General features: G+C 43.3%; 1 protein-coding gene across 4 annotated transcripts in view; it reads left to right on the forward strand.

The window, feature by feature from the left end:
* Positions 1 to 14,514, forward strand: part of LUZP1 (leucine zipper protein 1) — a 124,640-nt gene that overhangs the window by 12,744 nt on the left and 97,382 nt on the right. Inside the window, exon 1 of one of the 4 annotated variants that reach the window (XM_049774652.1) lies at positions 13,493 to 13,562. The exons of the other annotated variants lie outside the window; for them this stretch is intronic. The gene's annotated coding sequence lies outside the window, so the exon portion shown is untranslated. Of the gene's footprint in view, positions 1 to 13,492; positions 13,563 to 14,514 lie in introns of those variants that run through there. 4 annotated transcript variants of the gene reach the window in all.

Raw genomic sequence — 14,514 nt, forward strand, 5'->3', positions numbered from 1 at the left:
GGTTCCGGAGCTGAGCCAGGCTGGCTGGGTGGGTCGAGTTGGGGGCGCGGTGGGGGGACTTGGGGTGCGGGGAAGGGGGCTGCGCGGGGCCCGCGGGCACCCGGGGAGGAAGGAAGTGATCTTACAGGAAGAGCCCGGGAGGGAGCTCCCGGGGAGAAGGAGGAGGAGGAGGAGGATGAAGAGGGGGAGGTGGGGATCGGGAGCACTCCCTCCAGCTCCAGCTCTGCTCGGGCCGGCCGGACTGCGGGGGCGCGTCGGCCACGGGGTGCAGGGAAGGAAGGGGCTGGTGGTGGCTGTTGGTTGGTGCCGCCGCCGCCGCAGCTGTCGGGGCCGCGGCTGCTGGACTTGCGGAGCCAGATCGCCGGCCGGGAAGGAAGGGAAGGAAGGCAGGAAGGAATGCGAGGCATTCGCTTTGTTTAAGTTGCCAGTAGACGGTCCTTGGGACTCTTAATTAATGGTGGAATCTGCAGGGGGACGCGGGCGCGCCGGGCCGGGCCGGGCCGGGCCTGGGGGGAACTTTGCGCAGCGTGCCCGCCCGCTCGTCCGTGCGCCTCCCCGCGCACCCCCGCTGCCCGCCGGCCGGCCCTTCGCTCCCGAGCGGGCCATGGCTTCCCGGCGCGCAGGAATGAAGCGCGCTCGCTCGCTCTGCGGGGCCCTGCTGCGGAGGCGAGGCTGGGGGGGAGTCGGAGCTCCCCAAGGTTTTGCAGCTCCCCGAGATGCTTGCGCTTATTTATTTATTTATCTAATCCCCCCCCTTAATAAATAACCTTGGAGGACGTCTCCCCTTTCCAGCCCAGCAAGGACCATCTTTGGGTTTGGAGCATCTTGTTTCTTCACCGCGTCAGCCCCTTTCCTAAACCCTGCAGAGCTTTGCTTGTTGTGGCTTGTTTCGGAAATGCCGAGACCGGGTGCTCACACTTTGGAGGCTGGGAGGGTGGGAGAAGAGAATGGGCAACACCCCTAGCCTCCCCCACCCACCCCAACCAAGAAAAAGAAAGACTAGTAAATAACCCCTTCACTGGAATGAAACCCCCCTTCCCCAAAACCAAAACCCTGCAGTGTGATGCCCAGAAAGCACGAGGCTGCTTGCAGATTTTTTTTTTTTTTTGGATTGCACCTTCATTCACTTCAATGACCTTGGGAGGAAAAAAAGCATGCTTAGAAGCGCCTGATGTCTTTCTTGTCTTTGCATTGAGAAGAAATAGACTCCGTAAATATCTCCCTACCTTTCGGGGATATGTTGAGGAGTGGGATTTGTTCGGGTGTTTTTGCAAATTGCTGCAGTTCTTGCCATAAGGAACACTGCTGGACTAGCAGCCTAGGTCGTGATCCGAGAAATTCATATCGCTTACCTAGCGCAATTTTAATTTCTCCAAGAGGATTTTGGATATCAGAAAGATATATATACCAGTATATTTACTGTCACTTTACAGCTTTGGTGGCATACATATGGTTAAATTGGATACCCCCCCACCCATAGAAAATTCTTCTTGTCAGAAATAATTATTTTGCTCAGAATTCCCCTTGGGGCAGATTAAAGTTTTGCTTGATTTACTCAGAAGAATTTTCCAGATTTCTAAAATTAAATCACTTTTCTAGACACAGTGACTGAAGTTTGAGAAAAAGTGAGATGGGAGAATTTGTTAGCTTATGAACAAACATAGGAGAGCAGGTTCATTGTTGACCTGCCATTGCTAACAGAGATAGTGAATTAGTCTTGGTTATGAGGTCTGTACTTTTAAAATATTTAATAACAAGAAAGGGAAATAATGGTGAATTTCTTACTCTGCCAGTTGTGTGAGGTGTCATATATTGCATATGGTCTTCTCCAAAATTCTTTGTGACGTGGTAATTGACTCCTGTCTCACAGATAAGAAACAGAGTTATGAAGTAAAGAGATATTGTCAGGTTTACAGATATTAGTAGAAGTGGAGCTGGAATTCAGACCCAAGTCTTTTTCCAGGGCTCTTGGTTATTGATCCTTTGCATACTGCATTCAGAACTCGGAGGCCAAATTTTTAGGTCTTTATCTAAGCCACTGGTTCACTGTGGACTCTTTAGTAAACAAAACTATTCCATGATAAAGTTCTTTTTCTTCTTAACTCACTAGTGTTACTTACTTTTGGGGTTTTCTTTTTTTTTTCTAATAGAAAGACAAACATCTAAGATTGTAGTAGTGGTATGTCCTATATATATATATATATATATAGGTGCTTAATATTTTTTGTTGGTTCTTGTTTGGTCAGATTCATTGGTCCATCCCTTTGAGCTATTGTCCAGCTCCACTTACGTGTTTGCTTTTGATGATAAGCACATCTTTATTAAAATTCGAATTTACCTGGGTGATCACAAATTTTATTTAGATAATGGAATATGATGCTAATAAATAGCACTTTGCTATATAAAGACCATTATTATGATAACATTCTTGATCAGAAACAACTCTTATGTAGCTTGACTTTTGGGGAGACAAGTCAGCTTAGAATAAATATATACAAGTCAGATAGTCAAGTTGAAAGATTGGGTATTAACTTTGATGCAGATAGTAGATACTTACTAAATATTTGCTGAATGAATGCTGGCAAGCATTTAAAAATCAGCTTTATTGAAGTATACTTTACCTATAGTAAAGGTCATCAATTTTAAGTGTGCAGTTTGATGAACTTTGACAAATGTATACAGTTGTGTAATAGCCAATTTTAACTTCATAACTTGAAACTGGGCTGTCTTTTAGGAAATGATTATAGTAGATTGATCTATAATAATAGAGTGGGAAGGTTATAAAGTTTTATGTCTTGATTGAGAACAGAGTGAATACAAGAGAATCAGTGTGCCAGCTTTATAGAAAGTAAGGAAACTCTTGAGTATTGATTTCGGGGTGATTGAGAAGAGTAAGATAAGTAGAGATGGGGACACTTGCCTGATCAGGGGAAAGATGAATTTAAAGTGAATCAACTGTTCATTGTTCTAAGGAGGCAAATTTCTTATGGAGGGGAAATCACCCAAAGATCCCAATGTTGAATTTTCACTTTTGTTTTCTTTTTGATGTACTCCTGAAATATAATAGGCTATCCTTCTAAAGTAACTTAGACATTATGGCATTATGGTTGTTTAAATAATTCTTAAGGGTGGGGATGCTATAAAATGTTTGAAGGCATTTCCCTTCCATCTGTGACAGAATAGCCTTAATGTTTATCTCTAACTGCTTTGACTGATATTCCCTTAAAGGAATGTATTAGGTAAAAATGAAGTTTTGCTTGGAAAGACTTAAATTATATTTTTGTTCTTATATTTTTTTAAGTCATTGAACCTGTTCATTCTCTTTGATTAAAGACTTGGAAAATGCTTGAAAACGACTATGAACTTCTAGAATAAGGTGGTGTGTGTGTATGTGTGTGTGTATGTGTGTGTGTGTGTGTGTGTGTGTGTGTATGCAAGAGGTGATGGTGCAGGAATGGTGTGTAGGGGTATGGTAGTAGCTTTGGGTGCGATAGAGTGCTTTCTGTTAGATTAAACAAGATAGTTTTCTCGGGGGGTGCTGAGTAATTTTTTTTTCCTTTAAGAGAAAAAAGGGACAATATGCTAATATGTCTGGGAACCTATTCTAGGAGAAGCCTCATATTTTACTACTTCTACCATTGCAGTTTTCTTTATTGGTACCAGGGATTGAATCCAGAGTCTTATGCATACTGTGACAGCAGTCTACATACACTAAGTATTAAGCAGATCCATTTCTATTTCTCTGTTGACTTTTTTTTTTTTTTTGGTTTTTGGGCCACACCCATTTGACACTCAGGGGTTACTCCTGGCTATGTGCTCAGAAATCGCCCCTGGCTTGGGGGGACCATATGGGACACCGGGGAATCGAACCGAGGTCTGGTCCGTCCTAAGCTAGCGCTTGCAAGGCAGACACCTTACCTCTAGCGCCACCTTCCCGGCCCCTCTCTGTTGACTTTTATAATACTTCTTTTTCATTCTTGAATTCTTATGGTGGACCCTTATCAACCATTGGCCCTCTGTATTTCATTAGGACATAATTAAAATACCATCTCCCAACTCAACATTTGGTGAGATAATAAGGAGAAAGTAATTACATCGAGGTAGTCATTATCCTTATTTTACAAATTAGGGATGTCACCTCAGAGTAAGTACTCAGAGCTAGTGAGGGGACAGAGCGCTGATTTGAACTCAGATATGATTGATATTCATGTTCAGGATCTTTCTATTTCACTTCAGTTTTTGGTGTATTGGGATTGGCAGGCACATAGAAAGAGCTGCAAAATACAAAATTAAGAGGTGAGACAGGAGCCAAAGATGTAGGACTGCAGACAGGCCTCATGGCTTGTGACTGATCCAGATTTGATCCTCTGTACCCTATGTGTCCTTTGAATCCCACTGGGAGTGATCCCTAAGAACAGCGAGGAGTAACCCAGGACACCTCTGGGTGTGACCCAAAACCCAAAGAGACCCTCCAAGACAAAACAAAAAGAGACAATATGAGCATTGCTAACTTTTTAGGTGTTGTTTTTATCTATTTACTTTCTAGAGACATCTTACATTGTAAGAAATTTTTTTCTATTTGGAACCCTAGTGGTACTTGAGTTACTTCCGGCTTTATACTCAAGAATAACTCCTGCAGAGCTCAGGGGACCATTTGGGGTGTGGGGATTCATCTGGGCTGGCCATGTGCAAGGCAAGTACCGTACCCGGTGTACTATCTCTCTGGTCCCTGTAAGGAATTTTCATGTCATTCTTTATTGCTCAACTTCCTTCCCAGACCCAGTATTGTTCTTTTAACATTTTGTTGGGTCACACCCTGCAGTGCTCCTGGCTTTGCACTCGGAAATTATTCCTTACAGGCTCAGGGGACTATCTGGGATGCCAGGGATTGAACCCAGGTTAGCTGCCTACAAGACAAGCACCCTACCTGCTATATGTGGCTTCAGCCCATGTTCTTTTAACATTTTTTTATTTTTGTCTTTTTGTGATAATGTCTTTTTGTTTTGCTGTGCCTGCAAAACATGCACTTTAACATAGTTCTATATTCCTGGCAACATTTATCTATAAGTGTCTAATTTACCCTTCCTGTTTTATAGATGTCTAAAAAGTCAGGTTACTATCTCAAGACCCTGCATACTTGTATTTGAACTCTTATTTCCATTTTATCTGTATAGAATAATCTTTTTGTTTTGTTTTGTTTTGTTTTTTTTTGTTTTTGGGTCTCACCCAGCAGTGCTCAGGGGTTACTCCTGGCTCTATGCTCAGAAATCGCCCCTGGCAGGCACAGGGGACCATATGGGATGCCCAGATTCGAACCACCGTCCTTTTGCATGAAAGGCAAACGCCTTACCTCCATGCTATCTCTGCAGCCCCATATCTGTATAGAATAATCTTTTTTGTAGCTCATATGATCACTAAAGCTTTTGTATACAAGTTTTCAAAATTATTACAACTATTTACTTTAGTTTGGGGCCATATCCACTCCCAAGCATAGAGCTGGAAGTTCAGTAGTAATATCTAAAAATTAAAACTGCTACCTAGAACAGGGATATAATTTACTGTAAACAGTTGTTTTGCACTTATGAGACCCTGGGTTCAATTCCCCTACTACAGGGAAAAAAAAAAGCTTCTGTTACTTAAACATAAACGCCATGATAGTCACCAAACTCAATTGAAGGCCTACTATGTATGTACAAAGCTCAGTAGAAATAAAATCTAGGGAAAGTACTAGCTGAAATATTATTATCACGACTTGATTAAATCAGGTCATTAAGATGTCAGCCTAGGGACCGGGAGAGATAGCACAGTGGTGTTTGCCTTGCAAGCAGCTGATCCAGGACCAAAGGTGGTTGGTTCGAATCCCGGTGTCCCATATGGTCCCCCGTGCCTGCCAGGAGCTATTTCTGAGCAGACAGCCAGGAGTAACCCCTGAGCACTGCCGGGTGTGACCCAAAAACCAACAAAACAAAACAAAACAAAACAAGATGTCAGCCTAGGGCTGAGAGATAAATAACTCATGAGCTGAGCATGTGGGAGCCCCAGCTTTGATTCTCAGCACCACATGTTCCCCTGAGTTCTTCAGGGAGCACCCCGAGCACAGGATTGGGAGTTACCTCTGAAGCATCACCAGGCACTTCAAACTCCCCCCCAAATTTAGTCAAATAAATCTGTATATGGGTCATTAGCATATAAGCTTTTTGAGAAAGAAAAGAGAATGAAATGGATTAAACAGTATAAGAGGGCCTGGAAAGATAGCACAGTGGTAGGGCATTTGCCTTGCACCTTGCACACAACCAATCCAGAATGGACGGTAGTTCAAATCCTGGCATCCCATATGCTCCCCTGAGCCTGTCAGGGAGCTATTTCTGAGCACAGAGCCAGATGGGTATGACCCAAAAACCGAATAACAACAACAAAATAAACAGTATAAGATAAAAGAACAAAAAAATAATGGTAAGGATCAGGAATGTGAGCTCAGTGGTGGAGCACATGCCTTGCATATGTGAGGCCTGAGGTTTGAATTCCAGTGCTAGTTTGGGTAGGAGTTGGGTGGATTAATGGGAATATGGTGGGGAGGGGAAATAGAATGAAGGGGAAAAGAGAATGTGGTCTTTTGATATTAAGTAACTACTACATGCTATCATCAGGTTAGGTACTAGGTATCCACTGGTGAACAAAACAGATGCATTCCCTGTTCTTGTGAAGTCTAGTAGGGAAGACATAATAATCATGCAAACATGTATCATTATAGATTGTAATGGGTGCTATAAAGGGAGGCAGCAGATGCCAGTGTCGGAGACTAACCGAAAGAACTAGCAAGAAAAATGTTTGGGGAAGGTATCTTTAGGTTTGAGAGATAGAATAAAAGGCTGGAGTACATGCTCTGTGTGCAAAAATCCCAGCTTCCTTTTCAACGTCTTAATTCTTTGAGCATACAAGGAGCAACCTCTGAGCACTGAGCTAGGAATAATCCCTGGCTACTATTAGGTATGGCTTAACAAAAACAAAAATACAAACATAAACACAGAACCAAACTGGTTAGAATGAGCACTGTGGGCATAGATGTTGGCAAAATACTAAAGGAGTCAGGACAGGGGCGAAGTTAACAATGTATTATAGGCAAAGAGAAAGTTTCCTATTGAAGCTGTTTAGTGCTTGTACATGATCCTTGGGACCACCTGGTCCAGAATTTCCCAGGACAATACCTTAGCACTGAGCCATGGCGTAGCCTCTGAGCACTGCTGGATATACCCCTAAAGCCAAAAAGAAAAAGAACTCAATTTGGATTATAGTTAAAGCCTAAAAGAAAACCATTAAAACCATTAAAAGCTTTTAAGGGGAAGGGGGACAATGGTGGTACAGCATGTACACTTGTACAACTGCTGACTCAACTTTAATTCTTGATACCTCATATGCCATAAGTACCACTGGCTATGGCTCAACCTCCCACCACCCCAAGAAAAAAGTTTTAGGTGGTTGTATAGCACTTGTATGTATGTGTGAGACCTTGGACTCAATCCTTACATCTCCACTTCCACCCCACAATTGTGTTTGGCCAGGTTGTGGCTCAACAGACAAACATGAAGACTTGACTTGATCTTCAGTGCTATTAAAGAAAGTTGCTTTTTTTGGGGGGGTGGGGGTGGGGGTTGGGTCACAACCGGCATCGCTCAGGGGTTACTCCTGGCTCTGTGCTTAGAAATTGCTCCTGGTAGGCTCAGGGGACCATATGGGATAATGGGATTCTACCCACTGTCTGTCTTGCATTGACCGTGTGCAAGGCAAATGCATTAACGGTGTGCTATCTCTCTGGCTCCTAAAAGAAAGTTTGTGCACTCACAAACACACTATTACCAAAAGGAGCCATGGGGCTGGCGAGGTGGCGCTAGAGGTAAGGTGTCTGCCTTGCAAGCGCTAGCCAAGGAAGGACCGCAGTTCGATCCCCCTGCATCCCATATGGTCCCCCCAAGCCAGGGGCAATTTCTGAGTGCTTAGCCAGGAGTAACCCCTGAGCATCAAACGGGTGTGGCTCGAAAAACCAGAAAAAAAAAAAACCCAAAAAAACAAAAAAGAGTCATACCCTCAAAGTATATATAGGTTCTATTCTGCAAATATTTGAAGCTGGAAAAACTATATTATCACAATGAAGGGTAGAGGAACAGAAGGAATTTGCAGAACAACTAGACACTGGGAATGCTGTTTCTTGATTTGGAAGCTGGGTACATGGTTATGTTACGTGAAAACAGCAAATTGTATGGATATTTTTCTTGTTTTGAATTTTGGGCCACACCCAGAAAGAAATGAACAGAATATAACCTAGGTCAGCCATGTTCAAAGCAAGCCCACTACACGTTGTGATTTTGGACCATACTCAGTGATGCTCAGTGTTTACTCCTGAGCTTTTTGCTCCAGAATCACTTCTAGTGGGGATTGTGGAACCATATGGGATGTGGGGAACTCTGGTTGGCCACCTGCAAGGCGAAAAGTTAACCGCTGTACTATTTGGCCTTTTGAGTGGCAGGGTGCTTGGGCTATATACCCAGTTGTGCTCAAGGGTTACTCCTAGTTCTGAGCTCACGGATCACTTTTGGGGCTCAGGAAACCAGTTGGGGTGCTCCAGATCAAACCTGGTTGACTGCAAGGTAAATAAATATTCTACCCTCTGTACTGCCTCTTTTGTCCCTATTTTTTTTTTTTTTTGGGTCACACCTGGTGATGCTCGTTGGTTACTCCTGGCTATGTGCTCAGAAATTGCTCCTGGCTTGGGGGACTATTTGGGTGGGCAAGGCAGACGCCTTCCCCCTTGCTCCAGTGCTCCGGCCCATGGTCCCTATTTTTTTTTTAAAGTAGGATTAATGTTTTCTGTATTCCAAAGTCTGAGAGTGTCCTGTTTCAGGTGACATAGCAACTATTAGAGGTGAAGGTCCAGAATTCTAATCTAGTGCCACAAAGTGCTTTGGAATCAATCATGGAAAAGAACTATGTATGATACTTTCTTGGAAAGAGGTTTAATCAGTTGTCTAGGGACTGGAGTCATAGTACAGTGGGTAGGGCACTTGCTTTGTTATGCAGCCTACTTGGATTCAATTCTCTGATATTCCATATGGTTCCCCAAATGCTGTCAGGAGTGATTTTTGAGTATAGTCAGGAGTAACCTCTGAGCACTGCCAGGTATGGTCCCAAAACAAAACAAACAAAAAACAATTTCATCTCTAATGCTCTCAGATTGTAGCAAATTCAAGATATTCTAGATAGTATCACATTTAAATTATTCTATGAAATTACATTTTATTTTATGTTAACAATGAAATTTTCAGGGTCATATTTTGGGCCCCACTGGATTGTGCTCAGGAAATATTCCTGGCTCTGCTCAGAGATCATTCATAGTATAGCTCTAGGTATATGGGAAATATATAAATAGGGTGCTGGGATTGGATCTGGAGTCTGCCACATGCAAGCCAAGCATGTACTATAACTTTGAACCAAACAATGAATAATTTAAGCAAGTAACTATTGAAAGCTACCTTCTCCAACTTACTATTAAGCTTTCTAAGTATTTTCTTTTGTTTTTGTTTTTTGGTTTTGGGGCCACACCCGTTTGATGCTCAGGGGTTACTCCTGGCTATGTGCTCAGAAATCGACCCTGGCTTGGGGGACAATATGGGACGCTGGGGGATTGAACCGAGGTCCATCCTACGCTAACACTTGCAAGGCAGACACCTTAACTCTAGTGCCACCTTCCCGGCCCCTCTAAGTATTTTCTAACTAAAGGCATGCAGACTTAAGCACTATATACCATATGCAAATTTAAATTTGTTATATCTGGGAAAATTTAGTTCAACACATTATGAGTCACATCCAGTGGTCAAGGGGAATCTATGCAGTTCCTGAGATTGAACCTGTGGCTTCCAAAAGTCAGATACACATTTCTAGATGTTTGAGCCATCTCCCAGCCTACTTTTTAATAGGTGCTATATAATTATGAATTAAGTTAACTTTTTGTTTTGGGGTCACACTGGCAGTGCTCAAGGCTCTCTCCTGTCAGGGTCCTGAAGACCATATGAGGTGCTGGGGATCAGAATTGGATTGGCTGCCTATAAGGCAAGCACCCTATTTGCTATACTATCTCCTTAGTCTCTCTCTTTACTATTTTTAAACTTTTTGTTTTTTGTTTTTGGGTCACACCCAATGGCACTCCTGGCTCTGTGCTCAGAAATCACTCTCCTGGCAGGTTCGGTGGACCATACGGGATGCTGGGGTTCAAACCTGGGTTTGTCCTATGTTGACCATGAGCAAGGCAAAAGTCCTACAACTGTGCTATTGCTCTGGTCCCCTATTTTTAAACATTTTTGAGGGGAGGGAAAAACCACACCTCTGTTGTTCTCAGGGTCCATTCATGGTACTCGGGACCATTTGTGTGGTCTTGGGAGTTGAACTAGAGTGGTCTGCATGCAAGGCCTTATCCACTAAACACTCTTTCTGGCCTTAATTTACTTATTTGTCTTTATTTGGGGCTATACCTGGCTGTGTCAGGGTTTAACACTGCTCTGTGCCAAGGAATCACTGATGTCGGTTCCTGGGAAGGGGGGAACTATATGTAGTGCGAGTTGAACCTGAACTACCTGCAAGCTAGGCAAGTGCCTTCCTCATTATATGTGTCTCTCCAGTTTCTGATGTTTTGTTCTTTCTTTCTTTCTTTTTTTCCTTTCTTTCCTTTTTTTTTTTAAAGATGTATAGCCCCCCCCCCTTTTTTTTTGGTTTTTGGGTCACACCCGGAGGCACTCCTGGCTCTGCATTCAGAAATCACCCCTGGCAGATTCAGGGAACCATATGGGGTGCCAGGATTCGAGATGGTTGTGTGCAAGGCAAACGCCCTACTGCTGTGCTATCTCTCCGACCCTAGATGTATAGCCTTTCTAAGGGGCATCTGTGAGGTATTATGTTGACTCTCTTCTTTTTTTGGAAGGTAGGTTCAGAAGTTCTGAGCTCAAGGGTTCAGAGGGCACTCTTGATTATACTTGACCCAGTTATACAGGTCAGTAATTCGGGGCCGGAGAGATAGCACGGAGGTAAGGTGTTTGCCTTGCCTGCAGAAGGACGGTGGTTTGAATCCTGGCATCCCATATGGTCCCCTGAGCCTGCCAGGAGCTATTTCTGAGCATAGAGCCAGTAGTAACCCCTGAGCACTGCCCGGTGTGACCCAAAAACAAGCAAACAAAAGACCCAACAATTCTATCCTTGTTGGTTCAGCTGTGTAGTTCAGCAATGCCAGGAACTGAACTCACCTTGATTCCAGCCCTTTGAACAATCTCCCTAGCTCCTAATAAGACTACTTTAAAAATAAATGTCACAAGGATCATATTTGACAGTGCTGGGCATCAGTCAGCCTAGATAGTCCTTGACTAAGGATGTTGAAGTCCAAAATCTTGCCAAGAGTACTTGTCTGGTAAGTGACTGAACTGGAATCAGTTGTATGCAAGGCAAGCTCCTTTACCCCATGTTCACTCTAGCTTTATTTTTTTGTTTCAAACCACTGATACAGCTTTATCACAATGTTATGTTAATTACCTGGGGGTAGTTATCTCTTTAGACCTTGTTACTAATATGAATCTATTATCGGGGCCGGGAAGGTGGCGCTAGAGGTAAGGTGTCTGCCTTGCAAGCGCTAGCGTAGGACGGACCTCGGTTCAATCCCCCGGTGTCCCATATGGTCCCCCCAAGCCAGGGACAATTTCTGAGCGCATAGCCAGGAGTAACCCCTGAGCATCAAAACGAGTGTGGCCCAAAAACCAAAAAAAAAAAAAAAAAAAAAAATAAAAATAAAAATAAAAATGAATCTATTATCAGTAAATTTTAAGTTTTAAAATTGATCTTGGGGCCAGAGTGATAGCACAGTGGTAGGGCGTTTGCCTTGTGCGCAGCTGACCCTGGACGAATGGTAGTTGGAATCCCGGCATCCCATATGGTTTCCCGAGTCTGCCAGGAGCAATTTCTGAGTGCAGAGCCAGGAAGAACCCCTTAGCGCCAGCGGGTGTGGCCCCAAAAACAAAGATCTTGGCTGGAGTGATATAACAGTGGGTAGAGCGTTTGCCTTGCATGTGACCACCCGGGTTCAATCCCTGGCATATCATATGGATTCCCAAGCCTTCCAGGAGTAATTTCTTTATTTATATATATATATATATATATATATATATATATATACACACACACATATATATATATACATACATATATATATATATATATATATATATATATTTGGTTTTTGGGTCACACCCGGCAGTGCTCAGGGGTTATTCCTGGCTCCAGGCTCAGAAATTGCTCCTGGCAGGCACGGGGGACCATATGGGACGCCGGGATTCGAACCGATGACCTCCTGCATGAAAGGCAAATGCTTTACCTCCATGCTATCTCTCCGGCCCCTATTTTTATATTTTTGATTTTTGGGCCATACCCGTTTGATGCTCAGGGGTTACTCCTGGCTATGCGCTCAGAAATCGAATCGCTCCTGGCTTGGGGGACCATATGGGACACTGGGGGATCGAACCGAGGTCTGTCTTAGGCAAGCGCAGGCAAGGCAGGCACCTTACCTCTAGCACCACCACGCTGGCCCCATTTCTTTATTTTCTTAAAATAGTTTTATTTTTTTATTTAAGTACCATGGATACAAACATATTCATACTGGGCTTCAGTCATAAAGTATATACTCTCTTCACCATAATTTCTGAGTGCAGAGCCAGGAGTAACCCCTAGCTACTGCTGTTTGGATGTTACCCCAAAACCAAAAAAGAAAAAAAGTTTTTACTAGTATCTTTAGTCACTAGGTTTAATAATAAAGCTCAACATTTGTTGACTGTGCCAACCTCTGTACGTGTCTCTTTAGATTTTTAATCTTAGTATCTTTGTGGTAAATAATTATCTCTCTGTTAAATCTGTAAGTTTTTGGTATGCTCATGGATAATTCCTGGTTTTTTGCTCAGGAGTGACCCCAAAGGTTCCCAGGGTACATATATGGTGCTAGGGATTAAGTTGGGGTTGGTTGCATGCAAGGCAAGCACCTTACCTCCTGTGCTATTTCTCTGGCTTCTCTTAGTTTCATTTAAAAGGTGAAACATTCTTTTATTGGGAGGGAGCCGCAGCAAGCAGTGCTCAGGGGCTATTCCTGGCTCTCTGCTTGGAATGCTCTCTTGGTTCTCGTGGGAAGGTATGTGGTGCTGGGGATTCAAACCAGCATTGGAGGCTACAAGGCAAATGCCTTCACTTCTTTATTATCTCTCTAGCCCCTGGATGAAAAATTCCTAAAAATTTTTGCTCAGAGCCAACATGATAATGAATTCCAAGTAGAAGTCCTGAGCTTGCTCTTCAGTATCCTGTTTTTATTTTTATGGGATTTTAGGCCACACCATTGGTATTCAGGACTTAGTTCTATTCTTTCTTTTTTTATTTTTTTCTTTCAGTGATTAGGGTTTACTCATGTCTCTGTGCTCAGGTATCACTCCTGGTAAGCTCAGAGGACCATATGGAATGTGGGGATTGAATTGGGGTTGGCCAAGTGTAAGGTAAGTGCACTACCCACTGTACAATATCTCTCTTGTCCCTGTAAGAAATTTTTTTGTTTGTTTTTGGTCCACACCCGATCATGCTCAGAAATCACTCCTGGCAGGCTTGTTGGGACCATATGGGATGCTAGGGATGAAACTCTGGTTGGCTGTGCATAAGGCAAATGGCCATATCCGCTATGCTATTGCTTTGGCACACCTGTAACGAATTTTTATGTCATTTTTTATTGCCCAATTTCCTTCCCAGGCTCAGCATGGTTTTTCTTCTTTTTTTTTTTTAAGCATTGTTCTTCTAACATATTTTGCTTATCTGATTTTGGTCAATATGGGATGGTTGGGATTGAATCTGTATTGGCTGCATGCAAGGTGATTGCCTTCTCTCTTTTTCTGTTTTTTTTTTTTTTTTTTTTTTGTTGTTGTTGTTGTTGCACCTGGCAGTGCTCAGAGCTTACTCCTGCCTCTATGCTCAGAAATCGTTCCTGGGCCCGGAGAGATAGCACAGTGGCGTTTGCCTTGCAAGCAGCCGATCCAGGACCAAAGGTGATTGGTTCGAATCCCGGTGTCCCATATGGTCCCCGTGCCTGCCAGGAGCTATTTCTGACCAGACAGCCAGGAGTAACCCCTGAGCACCGCCGGGTGTGACCCCAAAACAAAACAAAACAAAACAAAATAAACAAAAAAAAAAAGAAATCGTTCCTGGCAGGCTGTGGGACCATATGGGATGCAGGGATTTGAACCGTCATACTTCTGCATGCAAGGCAAACGCCTTACCTCCATGCTATCTCTTGACTTGTATGTGTAAGGCTTTGGATTTGATCTCTGGCACTTCAATGGGATCAGCACAAGTTTTGCATTCAGGAAACCTCGGTTTGATCTCTAGCATCACATAGTTTACCAAGCACTGAGATCAGGAAGTAGCCCCTGAGCACCTCCATGTGTCAACCAAGAACAC

The sequence above is a fragment of the Suncus etruscus genome, chromosome 6, assembly GCF_024139225.1.
Source record: "Suncus etruscus isolate mSunEtr1 chromosome 6, mSunEtr1.pri.cur, whole genome shotgun sequence".
NCBI lineage: Eukaryota > Metazoa > Chordata > Mammalia > Eulipotyphla > Soricidae > Suncus > Suncus etruscus.